This window comes from Chelonoidis abingdonii, chromosome 17 (genome assembly GCF_003597395.2).
Source record: "Chelonoidis abingdonii isolate Lonesome George chromosome 17, CheloAbing_2.0, whole genome shotgun sequence".
Lineage (NCBI taxonomy): Eukaryota > Metazoa > Chordata > Testudines > Testudinidae > Chelonoidis > Chelonoidis abingdonii.
Window position 1 is genome coordinate 10,684,933 of NC_133785.1, and position 20,867 is coordinate 10,705,799.

Here is a 20,867-nt window from a genome sequence, read left to right on the forward strand (position 1 = left end):
AGCCCTGTTTGCCAGACAGAAATACCGTCAAGCTGATTGTGGGGGGTGTGTGCACAGCCTCTGACAAGGTGCGAGAAATGGGGCACCCTGGTATGGAGGGAGGAGGAATGAGGGGCACTCAGAGCCCTTGGTGGAGGGGAGGAGACTGGGTATGGGAGGGAATGGGGCAAGATAGAGAACCCCTGGTGGGGGACAGGGGGCTAAGGGGGGGGGGGAGTTGTGAGGAGTCCCTGACCTAGGGAAGAAAGGGAGGATGTCACCCAGGGAGCTGAAGGTGGGAATGGAGGGATGCAAGGAGCCCTGGTGGATGCAGTGGACTTGCCCAACACTAGCTATGAAGTGTACAACCTTCAATTAGTGTTCCCTTAGCCTCAGAGCACATCTGTGAGGCTAAAGGAACGCTAATGGAAGGTTGCACACTTCATAGCTGCTGGTGTTGGCCAACGCCATTAAAAGATCATGAGGTACTCAGTGAGGACCGTCTAAGTTCATTAGATAGATATGCTATTCATTATTTTATATACTTCTCTCGTATCCTGCTCTTGTACATCAAATCCTAATCTCTTGCAACGTCTGCTCATATTCATATTTCCTGCTTCTAATGATGGTCATTACCCTGCTCTAGACCTTGTTCCGTTTCTGCTAGATTTGATTTTTGAAAATCACTTGCCCATTTTTGCTGCTATTTGGCCTGAATTGTCCATGCGTGGAGCTGGCAGCTGGAATTTAATAGGAGCCCTGTATGATTAGTTTAGCTCTAATCAGCAAAGGTCAAAGACTAGATGTTTCTTTTCCCTTGCTTAAAAGGAGCGTTCAGAGCAGCCTGGCTTTCCACTGGAGCAAATCTACTTAATAAGCCAGATTCTATTCAATGAGCCTTGATGACTTAATAGGGACTCTTTCTCCAGCTATCTTAGCTTTGGTGCAGTTTGAATAGATCTGCCTCTTTTTAACAGGCTTTCTTTCCCAATAGGCCCTGCCAGTGTGTCAGTTTGGTGGGGACGAGGGGATATAATCTGGCAGCCTAGTTAGTGGCTAGTGGAGGAGTCACAGTTCCTGAGGTACGTGCACCTCTGTCCTCCTTGAAGGCACCACAGTTAGGCCTCAGGCCTCTAGCTGTCACCTTTCTTAGGGTGAGATCCTCTCCCTCCAAACCGGGCACTTCAGCTGCAGACTACTGCAATACAGTGTGGTCTGAGCGCCTGCAGTCCTGTTCTCCCACGGGCAGTGACAGGGCTGACCAGCCAGCCTTCCCAAAGCAAAGCACTGTTTATTCAGACCCAAAGCCTTCTGGAGAAAACAGACCTTGAAAACAATAAACAGTTTATATGCAGGCCTACCTTAATAGGTGCCACCCATCTTCCACATGGGAACCCTGGCAGTTCTAGAGTCCCTCAGGTCCCCGGCAGGGCCTGTCCCTCTAGGCCACAGAAGGTCTTTTGCAAATCCTGGTAGCGCAGGGTTGTGTATTTATCATCTCTCTCCACACTGTACATCCATGCTATGATAAAAGACTCACAGCATGGTCGTGGCTGGGCCAGGTTAGCTGACTTGGGCTCAGTCTGCAGGGCTGTAAAATTGCAGCATAGATGTTCGGGCTCGGGCTGTGGTCTGAGGGCCTGGACTCCAGCCTGAGTGTCTACAATGTAATTTTATAGCCTTGAAGCCCAAGACTGAGTTATCTGACCTGGGCTGTGACACTCAGGCTGCGTGGTTTCTACTGCCATGCTGTCTCTTTGTAAGTTAAGCCCTGCCAGCATTACAAACTCCACTCAGAAACTGGACCTCGCTGGCTTTTCCTGCTGCTGCAATCTCCCTTTTTAAACCTTCTCTGATCTGGAGAGCTGAACCATTTTGGAGCACAAAGCAGTTTGGTTCAACTGCACTGGCCCAGCTGAATGGAGGAAGAGTGTCCCAGTGGTTAGTGTACTACCCACAGATGGGAGACCTGGGTTGAAGTCCCCACTTTGCTACAGGCTTCCTATGCCTCCTTGGGCAAATCACTTAGATCCAGCCCCTCAAATGGATTTAGGTGCCTAAAGAGCTTTGAGGATCTGGGCTTTAACCTCTCTGTGCCTCAGATCCTCGTCTGTAAAATGTGGATAATCGTACCTTCCAGTGGTGGTGGTGGGAGGTAAATGCAGTGAAGATTGCCAGGTACTCAGCTGCTCTTGCAGAGGGCTATGTAAGTACTGAAGAGTGATTCGGCTTTAAGTTTTGCCATATTTCTGTGATATCCTGAAATGCAGTGACTTCTGTGTATCTATCCATAATGCTCAGCTACCCAGAATGATTTAATATTATGTATTTGTATTGGGGTAGCGCCTACGAACCCCAGTCATGGCTCAAGGCCCCACTGTGCACGCACACACAACACAGGGACAGTCCTGACCCCAGAGAGCTTACGGTCCAAGTACAAGGGCTACACAGGGAAGTTATATTGGAATAAGGTAGGGTATGAATTTAAAGGTCTATAGTTGTTCCAGTCAATTTCCCCATCTAGAAAAACCCTAAGACTCAGTACTGCCAACTCCAAAGATTAAACAAATCATGAGTCTGGTGCCAAAAAAATCATGATTGCCTCAAAAGTCATGAGGTTTAAAAAAAAAATGTATTTGTCTCTGGTTTGAGAACAGGCACAGCAGGCAGTTGCAGTTAGCACTTTCTGAAGTGTCTCAACTCTGGCCCTAAATTACTAGTTGTTATGGATCCACAGGCTCACTGCTATAACCCCAGCTTTAGAACAGCCTCTGAGGGGAGCTCTTCAGTGAAGCAGACCCCCTACGGGTGTCACTCTTCCTTCAGCACTGCTGCTTCCCACTGTGAGCTCTGGTCAGGGAGTCCCACTGAGGGAGACCCTGGAGCAGGGCCACCCAGAGGATTCAGGGGGCTTGGGGCAAAGCGATTTCAGGGGCTCCTTCCATAAAAAAAAAATTGCGATCCTATAGAATACTATATTCTCGTGGGGCCCCCTGTGGGGCCTGGGGCAAATTGCCCCACTTGCCTCCCCCTCTGGGTGGCCCTGCCCTGGAAGGAGACTTGTACAATCTCAGGGACCAATGCACCTCCGCCAGCATCTGCGGTTATCTAGGGTGACCAGACAGCAAATGTGCCAAATATCGGGACTGTGTCTATACAGTTGGGGCATCTGGTCACCCTACATTTACACAGCATTGCCACAACAGAAGGGTTTATTACTTCACTTGGAACACAGCACAGGGGATCCTTGGTTAGCCTAGAGAGAAGGAACTTACAGCACAGTCCATCTGGTTTAGCCCAGGGCCCTAGCTAAGCAATGTATCCTCCTCTTGACTCCTGTTCTGTCCCCATTTGTCCAGGTTGCCCCTTCCTCAGTCCTTTACTGTCCAGCTGGTTAAACCAAGCTGGCTTCTTGCCAAGGGTGGAACATCCATGGACATATTAGTTGCTAGGTCGAAAATGTGCTGGGGGGTTGGCTTTGCTGTTGTCTTCATGAGATGGGGCCTCAAACTCAAGACAGCTAGGTGTCAGCCACACCTGTGCGGTACCCTGCCCGAGAGCAAACAGCCTGTTTCCACCCCCTCTGGTGCACCCTGTATGGATTTTCCCAGGGGTATGCAAATAGTGCAGCATATAGGGGACACTGAGGTGCACACAGCATTCATACAAAACATTACAGAAAATTCCTATTCCCTCACACTAGTAGCACATTTTCCAAAGCTGACAAAATGATTTGTGCTCCACTTTTCTAGTGAGAGACTTAGGAAGCTCAATCTATTTATTTTATCCAAGAAAAGGCTAGGAGGTGACTTGCCCATTGTCTAGAAGCACTTGTGTAGGGAGAAGGCTTGTGACAATAGAGGGCTGTTTAGTCTGTAAGGGGGGAAAAAGCAGAAGGTGAAGCTGGACAAATGCACATGAGACATTGGCCATGTGTTTTTAACTGGGAGAGGTGTTAACCATTGGAACAACTGACCTAGGGATGGAGTGTCCTTTGGGGTCTGTAAATCAAGACTACATATCTTTCCATAAGATTATTATTATTGGGGTGGCACCTGGAAGCCTCAGTCCTGGAGCAGGGAACCCTAGTGTACACTATACAAACACAGAACAAAAAGACAGTCCTTTTCCCAAGGAACTCACTGTAACTCTAACAGAAGTTAGGAGCTTGATGCAGTTAGTGGATGAGATTCTCTGGTGTATGCTATGTAGGAAGTCAAAGTAGATGATTTGGGATTCGGCATGAGTCCTTTGGCCTTAAAAAAAAAAATCTGTGAAAATGTTGGTCTTGGATTTCATGATCACAGGCAGAAGTTAGGACTTGAAGAAACACTAAGCATGGCTGTGAAAGAAACCGTTCTTTGACCATCGTATTGTCATTTTTCTGACTGTGCACTTCAAAAATGTAGTCTGTATGTATTTTCCCACCCCCCAAAGTGCATCTCCTTCCACAAAGGACAACAATGCTTTTGCAAGCATGGAGAGAGGAACTACTTACAAAATGTTTTGAATTCTTTGGATTTCACACAAGTTCCTGGCAGCTCAAGACAATCTTGTTTCCTCCCACCGACCCTCTTTGTTTCACATGATTCGAGTGGTCAGATTATCAATCTCAAGAACTCCAAAGCAAACATTCCGGTTTACATTTTTCTCTAACCTCCCCCAAGGTGAATTGTGAGAACGCTCAGACTGAATGCTTTGCAGGCTGTTCACTAGGCAAAGAGGTATGTTCTTACTTGTTAACTAACAAGGTTTGCAGTTTTCATGTGTGTTAGCAGGTCAGGGTAACTAGGGAGTTACTAGGACTAGTATGGACGCATGCCACATATTTCTCCCAGGCTGCCCACGTTTGTTCTTAACCTTGGGCATAAGAGATGCAGGTGCAGATGCAGAAGAATGCCATCAGGGTGAGTTTTAGTGTCTGTGCTAGAACACAACCAGCTAACTTCACTAAAGCCTTGTCTTCTGTAGGAAAAAAAGATTCATAGATTTGTAAGGCCAGAAGCCACTCTGCCCTCCATTTATATCACTGCCTGGAGCTGTCACCTATTTACCCTTATACTGAGTGCAATAATATGTTTGACTAATGCATCTTCCAGAAAGGCAGTCAGTCTGGATTCGCAGACATCAAGAGATGCGGAATCCACCACTTCCCTTGGGAGTGTGTTCCTGTGGTTGATAGCCCTCGTTATTAAAAAAAAAAAAAAAAATTCTGCCTAATTTTGTGTGTGTGGCTTTAGCTTCTAGCCAACAGTTCTTGCTCTGCCTTTCTTCACTAGATTGAAAAGCCTTTTATTTTCTTCCTGCAACGGTTCTTATGTACTGGGATCAAGTCACCTCTTGATCTTTTTTTTATTAAGCTGAACAGATTGAACTTCTTAAGTCACTGGGCTCAAAACAGGGGTAGCTGGGTGAAAATTAAGGGTCTGTAATATACTGGAGGTCAGGCCAGATGATATAATGGTCCCCTCTGGCCTTAAACTCTCTGATGTCTCTCACTGTAAGGCATTTTTTCCAGCCCTTGGATCATTTTTATGGCTCTTCTCTGCACCCTCTCCCATTTTTCTCTAACCTCCCCCAAGGGCACCAGAACTGGATGCAGTAGTCCAGTATCAGTCTCCCCAGTGCCATATATAGAGGTGAAATCACCTCCATTAGTGTGGAGGCAAACATGAGGCAAAATCCTAGTTCCCCACCAACGTTTACCTTGTTCAGCTAACGTGTGGGAGCTACAAACTGCCTTCTCTTCACGAGGATTTCACCACATCTTTTGCTAATGTGGTCAGAGCATTTCTTTTTTCTTAGCGTGGATGCATCTGTGAAGCTTAAAACCTCAGGCCAGATCTACACTAGAAACTTTTGCTGGTATAGTAATGTCCTCGATTAATAGATTCTAAGGCCAGAGGGCCCACTGTGATCCACTAGTCTGACTGCTTGTAAAGCACCGGCCATAGGCCAGCCTTGAATTAATTCCTGGTTGAGCTAGAGCAGATATTTTAGAATAAAAGACATTGAAAAATTCAGTTTTGATTGAAAAATTGCCCGTGATGTCTTCTAGGGAGAGTGGGAGTGTTGTGTGACTTCTCTGACCTTTCTGTACCGGCAAAATTCCTGGTGTATATGCAAGGATACTGGCATAAAAGCCCTTTTGCTGGCATAGTTTATTTCACTTGGGGATGGTATAACCTCTACTGGTAAAACCACTTTGTTTAGCAAATAGAAGCTGGGTCTGTTTAGGATTTGCTGGGAGAGTTGTATCGGCAACGGTGGCCTAGGGTAGACAAGGCCTGAATAGACAACAGATGGAAGGAGCACATAGGTGCGGAAAGGTGAATCGACTTGGGCCTTGGCTATGCTAGACATGGTTGGCCGGTATAACTATGCCTGTAGAGCTCCAATTCAAACAGAAATGAATTCAGGGAAGCCCTATGTCCTGTGTTGTGTAGAAGGTCAGATGTGATGATCATAGTGGTCCCTTATGAGCTAGGCATGTAGACCCAGCTGTTACTAACAGAAAAGGATTGTCTTGCTGGTATCACTGTGCCTATGCTAGGGCTTATACCAACAGTTATGTCAGTAAAAGAAAACTAAACTGCACCCTTAAACAATCTTGCTATGCCCAACTATCGGTTTTAGGTGTAGACCAGGTCTCGGCTGGTCGCACAGTAGCAGAGCTGAGAGGAGAATACAGGCTTCTTTGGCTTCCAAGCTAATGCCCTTTCCACTGGACCACAATGCCGAACAGGGGATCTGACTCCGGAACAGATCTATTGCACTTGAATTGTGTTGCCATTGGGAGGTAGGGCCAGGGGAGTGCATAGGACTGGAAGGGACCTCCTGGGTCACTGAGTCCTGTTCCTAGTGTGATATGCTCTCCCCAGCTGTTCCAGGTTTATCACTGAGTGGCCGGCTGTGAAAGTTGCCGAGGGGGCTCTCTAGTTTTCAAGAAGCGGTTACTCCGTAGCTGCCTTTGCAGTTACAATACTATTCAGCAGCTCTGCTGAGGTGCTGTGAAGTGTTTCAGAATTGCAAGGGTGAAATGCAAGGGAGATTAAAAGAGAAAGGAATTAACATGTCTCCCATGATAAGGGCAGGACTGTGTGTGCGCGTTGAAGATAGTGGAAAGAGTCAAAGCACTGGGAGGGCAGTTAGGGCCAATGGAGGTGTTGCAGAGAAATCAGACTGAGCAACATGGAAGGAAGACTCGTCAGCAAGCTCCTTAGAGTGGAGAGAATGTGGGTTGATAGGATTTGTTGACTTTGACTCTCAGAGTATGTCTACACTAGCAGAGTTACATCGCTGGCATTACATCGCCACTCAGAGAGCGCTGAAGGGGAACTGCTGTTGTGTGTTCACACTATCAGCTTCCTGCGCAATAGTGTGTTCACACCTGCGGCACCTGCATCAATATTTGGAGCGGTGCATTCTGGGCAGCTGTCCCACAGAGCATCTCTTCCTCTTCTGCCGCTGAGAGTTGTGGGAAGGCAGAGGGGGTCCTGTCCCAATGCCCCGTGACGCCTTGCTTCGCATCCCAGCAATCTCTATGCTTCTATCTTCATTTGGCACCATCTTTCAGCTATTTGTGTACTGCGTGCCCAGCATCTTCGGGCTGCAGGAATGGATCCTGCCCTGTTGACCAATATGCTGCTCGCTCTCACTAACATGTCACGAGTCGCAGTGGAGCTATTCCTTAAACTACAAAGGCAAGAGGAGTTTGACATTGATCTCGCCACACATTGTAGCTATGACACGAGATTGCTTGTAGCATTCGCAGAGGGGCTGAGCACAGTGGAACGCTGCTTTTGGGAAACAAGCACTGAGTGGTGGGATCACATTGTCATGCATGTCTGGGATGATGAGCAGTGGCAGCAGAACTTTCGGATGAGGAAAGTCACCTTCATGAGATTGCGTGATGAGCTCACCCCAGCCCTGCGGCGCAAGGACACGAGAATGAGAGCTGCCCTGCCGTTGGAGAAGCGTGTGGTGACTGCACCGTGGAAGCTGGCTACTCGACTGCTACCGATCTGTCACTAACCAGTTCGGAGTGGAAAAGTTGACTGTTGGATTCATATTGATGGAAGTGTGCATGGCCATTAATCGCATCCTGCTCTGAAAGACCGTGACTCTGGGCAATGTGCATGACATTGTGGGTCCCAGGATGGTTAAAGATTTGTGTATGTCCAGCTATCATATGCAACCTTGTCCTTTGGAGTACAGAGCAGCAGGTACTGTACTTCAGCAGGGCTAACCTGCAGAGGGACGGGTGTTGAGTGCAGTGGGTTCTGGGAGTCCGCAGGGCTGGACTATGGGGGAGGAGTGGAATGCAGCGGGGACAGACTGGAGCCAGGAGGTTGATAAGACTGTGTTGGTGCTGTCTGAGGGGCACATGGGAAAGAGTTTTGTGACAGTGGTCGCAGGGGAGGGTGGGCGCGGAGCTGATCGGTTTGCAGTGCTAGTAGCACCTGGAGCGTGTCCGCTTGGTGCTCCATAACTTATAAGAGCTGCTCCGTGGCTTCATTCTGGTGAGCCATGTTCTTCTTTCGGTCTCTCTTCTCGCTGTCCCACTACTCCTTCAATTCTTGTTTTTCGGCCACGGAGTGCATCATGACACCATGCAGAAAGTCCTCTTTAGTTCTTCATGGCAACTTTCTAATTCTGCCCAGCCGTTCAGCTGGTGATAACAAAGAGGAGAGCTGGGCTCCCGAGATCATATCTGTGAAACCAAAATGCAAATTGTACGGAAGCAGAGTTGTTTGCAACACACAGACCACTGATTCAGTGATTTGAAACACAGCCACTATTCACATACCTGTCACTAACTGGCTGAACCCAGGCAAGAGCCACAAGACCCCCCCAAATGGTGAGTAACTGCAGGGGCAGGTGAGATCAGTGTTCCAGGACTGTACTGTACCCTGGGCACGTGGCTCTTGGGAAGAGCCAGCACTGTAGGAGGGGCCTTATAATCATTCCTGTCCCCACATTTTCCACAGGCTGTGTCCATTATGGAAGATATTTCGCTGCTGAGGGTGAGCAGGGAATCAAGGGAGGGTCTTCTCCAAGACTGCGGCTTCCGCCCTGGCCCTTATGTGGCTCGCCTGTGTGCAGCAATGGTCGTGTGTTGTGTCCCCACCTCCCGCCGCCCCCAGTGACTGCAGAGTGGTGCAGGAAAGTTACTCTTCATGGGGCAAGAAACAAAGCAGCTCTGCCAAAGATTCTGCAGCAGCGGATTGCTCAGTATCTCCATGAGAGCTTCCTGGAGATCTGTGAGGCGGATTCCTGTGAAGTGAGAGAGTCAGTCAACACCCTATTCCACCACTCAGACTAGGCATGTGGTGGTATGCACATCTCCTGTTTGCACTTCGCCAAGCTCCAACAGCTGTGACTGGCTAGCCTCCTCTGGGGTAGAGAAGAGCTCCTGGCTGCATGAATCTCTGACTTCAGAAGTTGTCCTCTGCCTCTGGGCGCCCCCCGCTCCACCTCCAAGATTTCCTCCTCCTGGCTCAGTCCACTGTTGACTGGCACATGAGCCACCAATGTATCCACAGTGGCCTTTGCAGTGGAGGTGGAGTCACCACTGAGTATCGCCTCCAGATCTTTGTAGAACTGACAGCTTGTGGGCGTAGCACCGGAGCGGCGGTTTGCTTCCTGCGCCTTGTGGTAGGCGTTCCGCAGCTCCTTCACTTTGGCCCTGCACTGCATGGCGTCCCGATCATGACCTGTATCGTGAAATCTGTCCATAGGTATCGTAATTCCTACAGCTTGAGCGCAGCTGGGACTGGACCGCATCCTCTCCCCAAATGCCGATGAGGTCTAGTATATCTGCATTGCTCCAAGCTGGGGATCACCTGGTGTGTGGAGCAGGCATGGTCACCTGGAAAGATGCCCTGAGACCACTGCATGCCTCACTGAGCAAACAGGAAGGGGACTTTCAAAATTCCCAAGGAATTTAAGGGGTGGGGGCTTGCAGTAGGTCACCTGAAGGCAGGGCAGTAGAGATCAAACCGATGACCAGAAAGGTGAGAACAGGCATTGTGGGACACCTCCCGGAGACCAGTCGCAGCACTGTAATCGACCAGGGCATCTGCACTGGCACCGCAGCACTTTAGCTCCGGCACAGAAAGCTGTACACCTCTCATTGGGGTGGTTTTTTTACAGCACTGCAACTGCACAGTTTCGGTGCGCTAAGTGGCTTGGCAGCGTGTACACCTCAGGAGTTACACCGCAGAAAGCTGCTTTACTGTGCAGAACCTTGCCAGTGTAGACAAGGCCTTGAGTAACCAGCACTGCAGGGCCCTGTGTGTGTGTGTGTTTGTTTATTCTGGACTGCAGAGCAAATGTGCTTAGTTCGAGGATAAACACACCACTGCTTTGATCAGAGAGTAACACAGGCAGGCAGAATTTGCCTCTACAGCTGGAATTTAGCAAATGATTCTCATACACAAGCCAGAAAGAAATTCAGCTCCCTTTGGCCTCGCATTGCTGAGCCAGTATGCTAAACAGGAGTTCTGGAACGGCCTTCCGATGGAAGTAGTGGGGGCAAAAGACTTATCGGGCTTTAAGACTAAGCTTGATAAGTATATGGAGGGGATGTTATGATGGGATAGTTTAATTTGGGCAATTGATTTTGGATTATCGGCAGATAAGTCTGCTCGATGGTCTGTGAGGGGATGTTGGATGGGATGGGAACTGAGTTACTGCAGAGAATTCTTTCTTGGGTGCTGGCTGGTGAGTCTTGCCCACATGTTCAGGGTTTAGCTGATCGCCATATTTGGGGTCGGGAAGGAATTTTCCTCCAGGGCGGATTGGCAGAGGCCCTGGAGGTTTTTCGCCTTCCTCTGCAGCGTGGGGCATGGGTCGCTTGCTGGTGGATTCCCTGCAGCTTGAGGTCTTCAAATCTCAATTTTGACGATTTCAATAACTCAGTCATGGGTTAGGGGTTGTTATAAATGTGTATGGGTAGGGTTTTGTGGCCTGCCTTGTGCAGGAGGTCAGACTAGATGATCATATTGGTCCCTTCTGACCTATGAGTCTATGAGTCTATGAGGAGCTCTTTTTGTCACTAAGGCATGTCCAGACTATGATTTCAAGGTGTGATTAAATTAAATCAACATCTGCTGACACATCAGAAAATAGGGCTTGTTTTCTTTCAATCCTGCAGAAAAATTCTGCTTTTCAGTGCAGTATCTAAACCCAAAATGTTTTGATTCAAAATGGTGCTGCAATGTCTCATGATTCAGCGAGAGGGGTGTGTGGGGGGGTCTTATGCTCTCATTCTCTTTTGTGGACTGTGCTCCCTGCCCAGACTACATCTCCCATGATGCATCACTTTCTCCCCTCTTTTTGAGGAGGAGATGTCTTTTATGAGTCCCTGGTCATGGTGCATCATGGAAGATGTAGTTCAGTCTGATTATGCCTGGGCTCATAGATTGGTGCTGCACACTACCCCACCGAGATCAGAACTCCATTTGGCAGCACCTGGCATGGACTCCATCCCCTGACTGTGATGGGGGGCCCCCATCCTGCCAGACACTGCACAGACCCTGTTATTGAGATCAGGGCCCCTGTTGTGCTGGCTGCTACAATAGTATGAGATGGATCTCTTGTCTGATCCAGTCTGGCAGTCCCAGTATTACTCCCATGATCGTTAGCCTAGTGGGCAGTAGCGGTGGATGCTTGCTGCTTTCACATAGACTCAAGGTGCCTACTAGAGTGTCTCTTGAATTATTGCATCTGCCTCTTGTTGCATCTGACTGCCAGCTTGTCTGATGCGGTTGATGCCAATCCGGTGTCTAGCTGTCAAAGCGTCTCAGCCCGAGCTCCGTGAATGAGACAGCTGTGAGAAAAGGCCCCAGCTGATGCTCAGTTAAATCCTGCTGTTCCTGTCAGGATTCCTTAACTTTTCAACTCCAACCTTTCCCCCTCCCTCGTGAACACTGCATTTTGTAACAGATGCCGTGTCTTGTTCAATACTGAAATAGCGTATATCAGCTGCCTGATCCTTGTTCGTCATTCCCATGTGACAGTGTGGCTCAGTTATATTGTGGTGGTGGCCTAGAGGCTACAACTGAGATTGGGGGCCCTGTTATTCTGGGCGCTTCACAGGACCCATAATGTGGATGCAGTTATACTGGGATAAAAGGGCTTATCCTGGTAACGCTATTCCCATGTAGGAACGAGAATCTGCTATACTGCTGTAAGGCACCTTTATACTGTTAGAACTGCTGACCATTTGTCTGGCTACGTCCACCTGTTTCAGGCAGGGCTTGTCTATGCAGGACGATGTGCTGGAAAAAGGGAGAGTGTCAATTTTAAAATGCTAGAACTGATACTAGGCCCTTCAATCTAGTAGAAAAGGTCTAGCAAGATCCAGCGGCTGGAAGCTGCAGCTCAACAATTCAGATCGGAAATAAGGCAAAAAAATTTTTTTTTACCAATGAGAGTTATTAACCATTGAAACAATTTACCAAGGGCTGGGGCAGGTTCTTCATCACCTGCAATTTTTAAATCCAGACTGGATGCTTTTTCTAAAAGGTCCATGCTAGTTCAACAAGTCAGTAATTTAGAGCAGTCCTGTGAGGCATGTGTTATACAGGAGGTCAGACTAGATGATCATAGTGGTCCTGTCTAGCTTTATAATTTGAGTCTATTCTGGAGTAACTCCTGGGGTGAGGGATGGGGGGGCGCTTTTATTCTGGAGTCAGTTTCTAAAATGGATCACCCTAGTTCCTAGCTCCTGCACATAGGGAGCTATTGTGGAGTATTCCGGAATCCCTAACACCTGTCATTTTTGCTGTGTACACGAGTCTCTGATTGGAAGCTCTTTGGGGGCAGAGACGATCTTTTTGTTCTGTGGTTGTACAGCACCCAGTGGAAAGCTCCGTAACTAGGGCTCCTGGGTATTATCATAATCCACATATAAATCAATAAAAAAAAATCAGACCTGATAATTGAAATGGTTATACTGGTACAAAACCTGTGCCTCGACCAGGCCTAAGCAGACAAAGGGTGGGAGGGGAAACCGCTCTCACTGGAACAGTTCTCCCGATCTGTGTGTGCCGAAGTGACTTGCCCAATGTCATACATGGAGCCTGCGGTGGAGTGGGTCTCCCAGGCTGCAGGCTAACACCTTGACCACTGACTATTCATCCTCTCTAGATGGGCCAACCACTTGGTGTGATGACTTGAGCTGATGTCTGCCTGTTCCCCTTGAGCTCAGAGGGGATCGGATTGCTCCCTAGAAATGCATCCGGGCAGGACCGGTGCCAGGGTTTCTGGCATCCTAGGCGTCGGGCCATTTTGCCGCCCCGCGCGCGGGTCTCGTGGCTTCAGTGGAGCTGCCACAGGCATTCCTGTGGAAGGTCCGCTGATCTGTGGTTCCGGTGGAGCTGCCACAGGGGCATGCCTGCGGCAGCTCCACCCAAGCCACGGGACCAGTGGACCGTCCGCAGAAATGCCTGTGGCAGGTCCATCGGAGCCGCGAGACCAGCAGACCCTCCGCAGGCACGACTGCGGCAGCTCCACCAGAGCTGCCTGCCGCCCCCCCGGCGAAATGCCGCCCCCCCATAATGCTGGCGTCCTAGGCGACTGCCTAAGTCACCTAAATGAAAGCGCCGGCCCTGCATCTGGGTGCAAATCCCAGGGGGAGAGAAGAGTTGTTGAAGCTCAAGGACAATATCGGCACAAGAGCAAATGGGAATAAACTGGCCAGGAACCAGTTTTAGCTAGAAATGAGAAGCGGGTTTCTACCCACGAGAGGAGGGAGATTCTGGAGGAGCAGGGAAGCAAGCATTGATAAGTTTCTGACCAGGAGCCTATGACATGGCTGCTTGCGACAGCAGGGACTGGACTCACTGAGGCGGGAGGGTTTTTTTCCAGCCCTGTGTTCTGAATCCCTGGGTTTTCTATTCCCTCCGCAATTGCAACTCTCCACCAATTGCTATTCTCAGCACAACTCTCCCTGGCTCGATTTATTGTGGTTTTGCTTCCCTTAACTTTCCTCTTTTGTCTCTGCAGGATAAAGCCTTTCCCCTTCTGGGAACCCAGCTCGGATCGGAGGCCGCGCCGTGTTTCTCACCCACGATCCCCATGCACTAGAAGTGAGGTGCAGGCTCCCTAAATGTAGGTCTCTTTGGCTGTTCCTGCTAAAACTCTCTTCACAGAGGCTTGTTTGTTTGACTTCTAATGCTGGTCAGCTTTGCTCCTCTGTTACATTATCTCTCTGCTGCCTGGGAAGAGTAATCACGTCTCTGAATAATCTGGTTTGGTTTTTATGTTGCTTAAAAAGAGAGAGTTCCCTTGACAGGCAAATTACAAAACCAAATGAGACCATGTGACCTACTGGATAGAACACTGGTCTCGAACTCAAGACTCCGGGGTTCTACGAGTGTATGCGTTGTAGGGCAGGAGCTGTGTCTCGCTATGAGTCTGTGTGGTACCTGGCACAAGACCAAACTCCTTCTCCTTAGGGTAGCACCTAGAAGTCTCAACAAAGACTGGGGTCCTGTGATGCTGAGTACTGCAAGAGACAGTCCCAGTTCCCCCCAAAATCACATTCTAAATAGGCAAAGCTTGGGAGGAGAAACTGAGGCACAAGGCGGAGATGTGTCTTACCCAAGATCCCACAGTAGATCAGTGGCAGAGCTGGAGCTAGATCCCACTAATCCCTGCCTCCTAGGGTGACCAGACAGCAAATGTGAAAAATCGGGACAGGAGGTAGGGGGTAATAGGAGCCTATATTTAAAAAAAAAAAAATCCCAAAACTGGGACTGTCTCTATAAAATCGGGACATCTGGTCACCCTACCTCCTCCTAGTCTGGTGCCTTTACCACTAGACTGTACTGCTCCAAGTTTGCAGACTGTATAGAGGCAGTGTAGCCTAGTATAGAGGATAGAGCACTGGACTGGAAATCAGGTTCTTTTCGGGTTCCGCCACTAGTCTACTGGATGACCTTTAGTAAGTCACTTTCCTGCTCAGTGACTCAGTTTTCTCATCTGTAAAATGGGAATCTTCAAAATAAGATTCCAGGATTATCACTCTTGTGCTACTGTGAAATCTAGAATGTCTTGAGTTAACATGAAGCCATGGAAGTAGCTACAAGGTTGGCCGAGAGCTCTCTTTTTATTCAGAATAGCACCAGGTTCAATCATCTCTGGGATTCGTGGTCTGTTACCAGCCAGTGTTTAAATTCTCAGCCAATTTTGGCTTTTTTTTTTATCCACATGACTTCTTGAATTACACCCGTGAGACAGCCCAGGTGTTCATCTACCAGTGATGATACTGACCTTCTTTTTAAAGTGCTTTGAGATCTACTGAAGAGAAGCGCTAGATATAAGCTAGGTGGTATTATTAGATAGCATTTGCAAAAACATTAATTAACGTGAATTAACTCCAGTGCCACAATCTCTAGGCATTCATAACAAATCTTGGGTTGTCCTGTTCGTCGTGGCCAGGACTGGGAACAATCCTTTGTCACGTGTCTGCATTATGATTCATGATGACGTTCGTTGAAGCCTGGGAATAAACTGTTTGAAGTGTCCAGTTGTGCTATTTAATAGAGGTGGGCAGAATTTTTGAGGTGAAACTTGTTTTCACCATAAAATGCAGGTTTGTTGTTGATTGAAATGTTTCACGAATTTGTGCCGAACCAAATTGTTTCAGCTGGAAAATATATTTAAAAATTTTTTTTTTGATTTTTTTATTCAAAATGACTGTTTCAATTTTTTCTTCAGTTTTTTTGTGTTTTTTTTTAAAAATGTTAAAAAAAAAACAACCTCAAACTCAATGAAACATTTTGCTTTAAACTTTTTTTCTTCTTTTTCCGTTCTCCAAAAAAGTTTCCAAAAAAAATTAATTTCTGACCAATCCAAAACCAATTTTACATTTTTTTTTTTCTGGTTTAACCCCTGAATTAAAAACTCATTTATTTGTACAGCTCTGGATGATGCATGTTAACCGCTAGTAAATCATGACACTCTTCAGCACAACTACACATTCAAGTCTAGAGAGAGCCCGGTGATAGAGAAGCTATGTGTGAATCTAAGCACAAAAACAGATGCCAAGGGCGGGGTTAGTGGTTTGGTGCCAGCAGTGACAGACGGATGCTTGACATTCATTCCTGTAATAAACGGCACCAGGAATGAGTCAGTTCTCATTTTCCACAAGGCTTGAGTTAATGTTTAGTGTCACTTCTGTTCCGTGTAAAGTCGATTTATGGAGCATGGTTAGTGGTGGTGTCATTTCCTTACACGCATGTGCGGCCTAAAATCAGAGCTCAAAACTCCTCCTTGGTGGCTGTGTGATCTAGTGGCTAGGGTCCAGAACTGGGAGTATGGACACTTTTTGTTTCTATTGCTGGCAATGTGTCTGCCCCTGACCTCGGGCAACCCCTCTTGGGGCCTCAGTTTCCCCTCTCTCTTTTATTTAGACTGTAAGATCTTTGGAGTAAGTAAGGCCTGTCTCATTATGTGTCCGTGTAGCACCCAGCATGATGGGGAGGGGCTCCCCCTGCTCTTGGTCAGAGGGATGGGTCTGTGTGGCACCTGGCATGGTGCAGGGGTGGGACTCCCCGATCTCAGTTGAAGAGTAGGGGTATCTGTGTAGTGCTCAGCACCAGGGCTCCCCGCTGCCCCTCATTGCCTTGTAGTGAGTACATTTGGAAACCTCCCTAAATTAGCTGGTTTAACGAACGTGCAATTAATGGACTCTGGGGGCTACTCATCTCTAAACTGATATTTCCTGCAGCTGTATGATTCATGCCTGTGTTTTCACTCCCAGCTAGCGTCTCTCCCCATAGACTGCCAGAGATACAAAGGCTGGAAGAATATACTGGGCTATGAGTGGATTGTCTTGAATAAGATAAAAATATTGCAGCTGTGTAAACCAGTGTATCTGCACGATAATGTCTGTTAATCACACTTAATCTCTCTCTCACTCATATATGCACAGACACATGCACGCACAGACACATGCACACACAGACACAGACACACTGCCTTCCAACCCTCAGAACAAAAGGCGTTTCAGTTGCAGCAATTGGAAATGAAGTGGCATTTAAAAGGATAAATCATAACATACAGCTGAATGCTCAGAGGTTTGGGCTTGAACCCCGTAAGTCACTGCCAGACCCTCTCCCATCACTTCCCTAGCAGCTGATGGCACACTGCAGTGCCTCTCAGACTCGGGCCCTGTGTTAGTCAGTTTGAAGCAAGCTTGCCTATAGACTGATAGCCAGGGAGGAGGGCTTGGGGAGAAGGTGGGAGGAGTCTGGAGTCAGTGGGAAAAATACACAACCTTGAAGAATCAAAGAGGTAATGTCAATTATTATGCATTAGGGTAGTGTTTGGAGGCCTGGACCAATGAATTGGGGGGCCCTGTTATGCTGGTGCTCCACAGTCTCTGACTGAGGCATGGTCGGTTGCGATAGCAAGGGCCTGGATTTCATGACCCAGGAAGTCCCTTCCATGCCAATGTTCTTGTGAGATGGGGGCCCCTGTCAGGCTAGGCACTGCACAGCACTCACAGATTGGGGAGCCTCCATCATGCCAGGCGCTGCATGGACCCTGGCCAACCTAGGCCCCCGTTGTGCTGGGTGCTGTCCAGAGACACCATGAGAGAAAGTCCCTGTCCCAAAGGGCTCAGAAGAGAGGGCAGATGCATACGGACCCACAGGGGAGCACAAGGAATAGTGAGACAATTCCACCACCTTCCTTAGCAAGCTGCTCCAGTGGTTAATTGGCCTCAGAGTCACTGATCCCTGGAAATCCCCTGGACTTTTAAGCTTTCATGGAAATTTAGTTTGTTCCAGGCAATGGAAGCAGATGTTGAATCAAAAGGAAATGTGCTTGTGGTCTTTTTCAGCCCAGTTAGCTTTCATCAGCTTTTAGATTTCCAGCAGCACAGCCATGCGAAGGAACAAAGGTGAGACGAGGGGCTGGCCTATCTTATACAATTAGGTTGACATAAGATAGCTTATGTCAACCTAATTATGTCAGTGTCTACACTGCAGTGTTCCTCCCACCGATGTAAGCGCCCTACGACACAGACATAACTCCACCTCCACGAGGGCTTGTGACGGTGTAGTTAGGGTGACAGTGTCTGTGTAGCGTTTGTGTAGACGGTATGAAATTGACAAGAAAGCGAGCTGCTAGAGCCCAGCTCCCCTGGAGAGCTGGGTGGCTTCCCCCTGCTCCCAACTGGGAGCCTGGGTGAGAAGCCTGAGCAGCCTGCTCCCTCCCAGGAGCCAGGCAGCTGTGTCAATTTCACAGCTGGGTGAGCCGTGAAATTGCCACAGTTGCCTGGCTACCCGCAGGGAGCAGGCGGGAGCGGGGAGAATTCAGGGCAACTGGACTCTGCTCCCTGCGCGTGAAAAGCCCTGGGCAGCTTCCCTGTGCTCCCAGTGGAGGTTATGCAGGGACGAGGTGGGGGGCCCCTCCATGTGCGGGTATGGCCTGTTCCAGCAGAAGTCTGTAGTGTAAACGTGGCCTACGACTACCAGTGCCTTGCCTCCACTCTGTTTTACAGCAGGAAAGCGACCATGTGTTAGTCATCCCACAGTGAAACAACTTGGGTTTGGTTTTGTTTATTTAATGCAGTGAAGACAAAGTCTAAGGCGTTTAAGGGCATGTCTACACTACAAACCAAAGTTGACGTATATGAGGTTAACTTACAGTAATTACTGCAGTGGTTCATGTCCACACAACCCTCCTTCTGTCGTGGGTGCAGGTCCTCACCAGGAGCACTTCCACTGACCTAAGAGGGGCAGTGTAGGGAGCTGAAGGCCTGGTCTCTCACCTCTGCTGGCAGCTCCAGGCCAGGAGCCTGGCTGCTTCACAGGTTCCTGGGCTCCTGGCAGGCTCCCGCCCAGCCTCCCCCGCCACTCCCCATCCCCACCAGGAGCAGTGGAAAGCTGCCGGTGGCTTCTTCCCTTCCCCTCCTGGCTGCACTGCCTGGGACATTGGGGATGGCACGGTGTCAGAGGAACAAGCAGTCATGGTCTCCTGTTCACGTATTACCCATGCTCAACCCTGCTTAGCTGCAGCCCGGATCAGAATCACAGCACGTGGATGGCCTGGGGACAGTAATTTCATTTACTCTTTAAATTAATTCAGGAAATTAATTTGAAGGCTGACTGGGGACATATTAACTGTGATTGGTTAAGTGCTTCCCAACAAAGAGGAGCTGCCTGGGGGCTGGGGGCGGAATTGAAAGTCGCAAGGAAGGAGCAAGCCTTGTCCCATGCTAACACTCTCTCTAACTCACACTCCTTGGTCAAAGGTCTCCGCCTACCTTGCATTATGGGGCAGGGGCTTTACACTCAATTCTCAGAGCAGTGACTTTTGCTGTCAGAGGTGGGAGTCCTGACTCTCAGCCCCCAAACTCTAACCATTAGACCCCACTCTATTTCTAGAGGCAAGCATAGAACGCAGGAGTCCTGGATCCGCAGGTCCCCTGCTCTAACCACTAAACCCACCAGTCGTCCCCCCCCCCCCCCAGCTTTTAAATAGAACCTGGGAGTCCCATTATTTGTATTACTATGGTGCCTACGTGCTCTAGTCACAGACCAGGCCCCCACACTGCTAGGGGCTGTTCAAACACAAAACAAAAAGATGATCCCTGCCCCAAGGGGCTTTTAGTCTAATTATTGGAAGTCCTGGACTCCTAGTCACGCCTGTTTGGACCACTCATCTCAGAACTGGGAACAGAACCCAGGAGTCCTGACGCCTAGCCCCCGCTCTAACCACTTGACCTCACTTCCCTTCCAGATCTTGGAACAAATGTGGTATTTAGTGTTTAGAGGAACTGGGCCCCAGTCTTGGTCAGTGCCTTAGGTGCTGCTATCCTGCTAGTAATAGACAGACATCCTTGATCTGGGATCCGTGAGGCTTCCACCTGAACTGATGGGGAGCTGCTGCTAAGCTCCTGGAGAGAGAGAGAGCAGGATTTTCAGACATGACTAGTGATTTTGGAGTATCTCAATCTTAGGCTTTGCTCATCCTCAGCCTCCTTAAAAGGGCCTGTTTTTCCAAGAGCAAGTGCTCATGCTTTCTGAAAAATGGGGAAATCCCCAAAGAGAAGCAGCAGAAAGCTCTGTCCCGGGGCCCTGCGACAAAGAGCAGATCAGAGGCAGCTGGGTAGGCGGCTTGCTATAGCAGCATGAATTGGACTGCGTATATTTCTGGGAGCAGCAGGCTCTGTTTACGTCATTCATACAGCAGAGCTCTTTATTCTGCTTAAATTCAGTGGCGTTCCGGCCGCGCATTATATCTGACACTTCAAATGTTCTCCTACTTTCATCTGGCTTTCAAATGATGCGAGAATTCTTGTGCTCCAGCTCAGTCCTTTAATACTGCAGCCATGTACAACCCTGGGAGATTTAGAAGAATTGAGATCTTTGTTGCAGAGTACTGATTTGGGCTTTATCCTGTTTTTGTGCTCTTATTTTTTTAGCTGCAAGAAGTATTTGAACCAGTTTAATGATCCCATGCACAACACATGAACACTTCCATCTAAGCGTGGCTGTACACACAGATTCTGTGCCTCTTGAACAGCATTGGTCCAACTTCCATTGTGCAGATGCTGTGACTCCAGTATAAAGGTGCCTTCTGCTGACGTAGCTTGTTCTTATAAACTGTCAGCCTTTCAGGGCAGGGCCTGTCTCTGCAATGCCCAGAGTGATGATATCAGTGAGGGTGTGAATGGTACCCAGAGTGACTGGGGGCCTCAGAGGGGTAGCTCAGTGGTTTGAGCACTGGCCTGCTAAATCCAGGGTTGTGGGTTCAGTCCTTGAGGGGGGGATTTGGGGCAAAAATCTGTCTGAGGATTGGTCCTGCTTTGAGCAGGGGGTTGGACTAGATGATCTCCTGAGGTCCCTGCCAACCTGATATTCTGT

At 48.6% G+C, this 20,867-nt stretch overlaps 1 protein-coding gene across 5 annotated transcripts in view; it reads left to right on the forward strand.

Annotated features, from left to right (window-relative positions):
• The window catches only part of PC (pyruvate carboxylase), a 248,923-nt gene that overhangs the window by 26,945 nt on the left and 201,111 nt on the right, over positions 1-20,867 (forward strand). For 2 of the 5 annotated variants that reach the window (XM_075073286.1, XM_032804323.2), the window contains exons 2-3: positions 4,647-4,703; positions 13,993-14,097. The gene's annotated coding sequence lies outside the window, so the exon portion shown is untranslated. Of the gene's footprint in view, positions 1-4,635; positions 4,704-13,992; positions 14,098-20,867 lie in introns of those variants that run through there. The other 3 variants (XM_032804324.2, XM_075073285.1, XM_032804322.2) reach the window with 2 other exon arrangements.